This window comes from Schistocerca cancellata, chromosome 2, assembly GCF_023864275.1.
Source record: "Schistocerca cancellata isolate TAMUIC-IGC-003103 chromosome 2, iqSchCanc2.1, whole genome shotgun sequence".
NCBI classification, from domain to species: Eukaryota; Metazoa; Arthropoda; class Insecta; order Orthoptera; family Acrididae; genus Schistocerca; species Schistocerca cancellata.
In genome coordinates, this window is record NC_064627.1 from 836163391 (window position 1) to 836168559 (window position 5169).

At 41.9% G+C, this 5169-nt stretch overlaps 1 non-coding gene across 1 annotated transcript; it reads left to right on the forward strand.

Moving 5' to 3' along the window:
- Window positions 1–291: 291 nt before the first annotated feature.
- On the forward strand, window positions 292–366 carry Trnas-cga (transfer RNA serine (anticodon CGA)). The gene has a single exon. It is a non-coding gene; the product is annotated as a tRNA-Ser (tRNA).
- The last annotated feature ends 4803 nt before the right edge of the window (window positions 367–5169 follow it).

The window sequence follows — 5169 nt, forward strand, 5'->3', positions numbered from 1 at the left end:
AATTTTATGGAACTTTTAAGGTTTTCATTTGAATCATCCTCATACAATATACAATGTTTCACCAAGAACCTACAACTGAATCAATTAAAATATATATTTTCTGTTACCACGTTTTTGTAATATCTACACTCAGTGAAAGATTTACCATCATTATAACCAAATAAAAATAAGAAACTTCCTAGCAGATTAAAACTGTGTGCCGGGCCGAGACTCGAACTCGAGGCAGTTTGGAAAGTAGGAGACGAGATACTGGCAGAAGTTAAGCTGTGAGGACGGGGCGTGAGTCGCGCGTGCTTGGGTAGCTCAGTTGGTAGAGCACTTGCCCGCGAAAGGCAAAGGTCCCGAGTTCGAGTCTCGGCCCGGCACACAGTTTTAATCTGCCAGGAAGTTTCATATCAGCGCACACTCCGCTGTAGAGTGAAAATCTCATCCTCAAATAAAAATACTTTTAAAGTCATAATCTCAGGAAGAATTCCGCTAACAGCTAGTAAAGTTGTTGGTTATTAAAACATAATCATCAGGTGCAACATACATGGTGAAAAGCAAAGTACACATTTCGTGGATAATGAAGTATCTAAAATATATTCACAACGTTACAAGATCACAGGCATCCCCATCGCTCCTAGTCAAAATTTACTGTTCAGTGAATATTGTCAACATTATGGCAAGTGAAAGATAACAAAGACGTGCTCCACTCATTTAGGACAAGTTGCTGTTAGGTGAAACTGCGGTTACAGAGGCATGTTTTAAAATTTGACTGCATCTAAAAAGAAAACAGAAAAATATTTCTGCTAGCCACCTGGTCTCTCTTTGTCATTTGTGCGAATCGCTTTTACTTTACCGAAGACCGAGTTGCCCTGCTATCATACCGGTGAGACACTCCCACCTGATACATTCCACATAATAATTTGCATAGTGCTGCGACTGATCATGTTAGCCGTGACAATTTTTGTATCGTCGATCCAGCCTCTTTAAAACTTTTAGGTCCACTCACTACAAAATATTTTTCTTTTTCCATTTTAGATGAAGGAAAATTTGGAAACATAGCTATGTAGCCACAGGTTTCACCTAACAGCAGTTTGTCCTAAATGAATGGAGAACATCTTCGTTACCTTTAACCATAGTATTTACGATATTCACTGAGTAGTAAATTTCGGCCAGGGGCGATGGGTATTCCTATGGTCTTTTAACGTTGTGAGTATACTTTAGACATCCCTTTATTAAGTTTAATATCCACACTGTGTGGTGATACTGTACTTTGCTTTTTACCATGTAGGTTGCACCTAATGATACGACTTCAGACCAAAAAACCGGTTGTGTCTTAATAAACAATTTTACCAGCTGTTAGGGCAGTTCTTCCTAACATCATGCCTTTCAACAGCTGAAGATGCCGGGAATATTAAAATAGTTTGTTACCTTTAAGTATTGATATTTCTACAGTATTGTGAATCTCTACAAATATTCTTAAGTTGTAATGCAGTTTGAACACAATGTGTTACTGCAAATAATACTGTTTTACTTTAATACTGTTCTACAGTTAAAGAAAATTGCTGAAGGCTGGAGTTGAAGATAACTCCTGTTGTAGCTATGACGCTAACAATTCTTATATATAGAAACTAACGAGTAGTGTCGAACAGACGAATGCAGAATGACAACATTCCAACTGGCAGCAGTGACTGAACCCATTGGGCGCTGAGAAGATGTATGAGGCCAGATCCTCACTGCCAAGCCAACTGGCATGACACCTCTCCACCCTTCCCCCTCGCATCCACTTTCCCGTCCCTCTGGGAAATACCCCCACTGACACAAGCACACCATTGATGTAAAATTAATTGACAAATTAATTAAATCGATAAATTAATTAACCTCTCCCCCTCTCGTCAATCCTCCATCCCACCCACCCCTCCCCTTCCCCTCTCTCATCTGAAAATTGGCAGGAAAAAGACCTAGCCTGTGGCACAGAGGAGGGATCTCATGACAGGAGAGTCAAATCAGTGTCATTTACATATCAAAGGATATACTGTTTATTTATAAAATTTCGTTCGCAGGAGCTAGATCTCTTTTTTATTTGGTGGGAAAATCTCATCATTCTCTGCTGTTTGGGAAGACGCAGGCCTTGTAAAATACATCGACAAAAGTAATCAAACAGATCGCTTTTTTTCGATCACACAAGGAATCATGAAATAGACATTAACATAAACCACCACATATGATTACACTGTTAAAAATCTCTTGATCACATCATCACACTAATCGCAGGGGAGATGCATCGATCGCTTTGCTGGGCTACACTGCGTGCTGGTGTCTAAGAGGCCGTACTATCCCCATTCAGGCCCTGCGACCTCTGTCAGCCACTGCACCAACTGCTGTATCACAGTATAAGCACACCCCAAGTGGCTACTGCCTGTCGCATGCCACTGCTTGGAAGAATTCTGGCTAACCTGTCCAAACCGGCAGACCATAGTGTCTCAGAGTACTGCAGTCAATTTTTTGTGACTGACTGGCAGCCAAGTCACCCCCACAACCGCAGTCCCCTTTGCCACCTCAAATGACTACTTCACCTGCACAATCTGCTGCCAGATACACACCTTACATACCAGGTCAGTGGAAGCAGCTGCCCTATCTGCTCGCCCTGCTGTGTAGGTACTTACTGAGTTAGTCCACAATACCACCAGCAGAGGACTCTGGGAGATGCAACCCACCACCCTCCTCTCTCCAATTCCCTCTCCACATCTTCGCCTCACCCCTCCAGTTACTTGCAGATGGTCAAAGATTCAGGAGGTGGCAACTATTTGATACAGGTGGCGGCAGCTCTTTGATTTTGATAACTGGGAAATTACTCTCGAAACATATGTTCTCTCTCTCTCTCTCCTCCCTCTGATGGTTACTTTCCGCCCAGTGAGAGTCTGTCATGTGCCACAATAACCACACCTTTGTCCTTGCACAAATTTTATATATATATATATATATATATATATATATATATATATATATATATATACAGGGTGTTTCAAAAATGTCCGGTATATTTGAAACGGCAATAAAAACTAAACGAGCAGCGATAGAAATACACCGTTTGTTGCAATATGCTTGGGACAACAGTACATTTTCAGGCAGACAAACTTTCGAAATTACAGTAGTTACAATTTTCAACAACAGATGGCGCTGCGGTCTGGGAAACTCTATAGTACGATATTTTCCACATATCCACCATGCATAGCAATAATATGGCGTAGTCTCTGAATGAAATTACCCGAAACCTTTGACAACGTGTCTGGCGGAATGGCTTCACATGCAGATGAGATGTACTGCTTCAGCTGTTCAATTGTTTCTGGATTCTGGCGGTACACCTGGTCTTTCAAGTGTCCCCACAGAAAGAAGTCACAGGGGTTCATGTCTGGCGAATAGGGAGGCCAATCCACGCCGCCTCCTGTATGTTTCGGATAGCCCAAAGCAATCACACGATCATCGAAATATTCATTCAGGAAATTAAAGACGTCGGCCATGCGATGTGGCCGGGCACCATCTTGCATAAACCACGAGGTGTTCGCAGTGTCGTCTAAGGCAGTGTGTACCACCACAAATTCACGAAGAATGTCCAGATAGCGTGATGCAGTAATCGTTTCGGATCTGAAAAATGGGCCAATGATTCCTTTGGAAGAAATGGCGGCCCAGACCAGTACTTTTTGAGGATGGAGGGATGATGGGACTGCAACATGGGGCTTTTCGGTTCCCCATATGCGCCAGTTCTGTTTATTGACGAAGCCGTCCAGGTAAAAATAAGCTTCATCAGTAAACCAAATGCTGCCCACATGCATATCGCCGTCATCAATCCTGTGCACTATATCGTTAGCGAATGTCTCTCGTGCAGCAATGGTAGCGGGGCTGAGGGGTTGCCGCGTTTGAATTTTGTATGGATAGAGGTGTAAACTCTGGCGCATGAGACAATACGTGGACGTTGGCGTCATTTGGACCGCAGCTGCAACACAGCGAACGGAAACCCGAGGCCGCTGTTGGATCACCTGCTGCACTAGCTGCGCGTTGCCCTCTGTGGTTGCCGTACGCGGTCGCCCTACCTTTCCAGCACATTCATCCGTCACGTTCCCAGTCCGTTGAAATTTTTCAAACAGATCCTTTATTGTATCGCTTTTCGGTCCTTTGGTTACATTAAACCTCCGTTGAAAACTTTGTCTTGTTGCAACAACACTGTGTTCTAGGCGGTGGAATTCCAACACCAGAAAAATCCTCTGTTCTAAGGAATAAACCATGTTGTCTACAGCACACTTGCACGTTGTGAACAGCACACGCTTGCAGCAGAAAGACGACGTACAGAATGGCGCACCCACAGACTGCGTTGTCTTCTATATCTTTCACATCACTTGCAGCGCCATCTGTTGTTGAAAATTGTAACTACTGTAATTTCGAAAGTTTGTCCGCCTGAAAATGTACTGTTGTCCCAAGCATATTGCAACAAACGGTGTATTTCTATCGCTGCTCGTTTAGTTTTTATTGCCGTTTCAAATATACCAGTCATTTTTGAAACACCCTGTGTATATATATAAACAGATTAATTATACTATGGACATATTTGATTTTTATGAATTTGCAACGAATAAATTGTCTTTTCTTTTAATTCACAAATTTTGTAAATTGTGAGCCAGTGGTGTCATGAACTTTTGTCGACTCTGATATCCTTGGTTGTATTCGTCTTCTTCCGCCATAAGTATTTATCATTTTTGACCGTGTGTATAAAATTAATTCTTAATCGGACTTCCTCTTCTGATGAAAGTGGCTTGTTGACATAACAATGGGATAACACGCGGAAGAAAAGAAAACTTTTATGGGTTTCATAGGATTATTATTCAGACAACACATTATATTACAAGAAATACGTCTTCTCGCCACGAGAACTAAAGACAGAGTCTCTCTAATGATAGCCAAATTGAATGGAGTTTCTGTCATTTGTTATTCGCCTTCTGGCGCAGCAAAATATAACTTCATCGACGCTTATAGCGTCCACGCTAATGATTATTATCATTGGTTTTAAATTTTTGTCATAGATTGTTGGGGCTTTTCCTTATGTACCTATACATTCTGAACAAAGTAGTGGATACCTGTTAAATCCCCAGCTGTGGATGTCTTGTAAATATTTCCACACTCCATCAGACT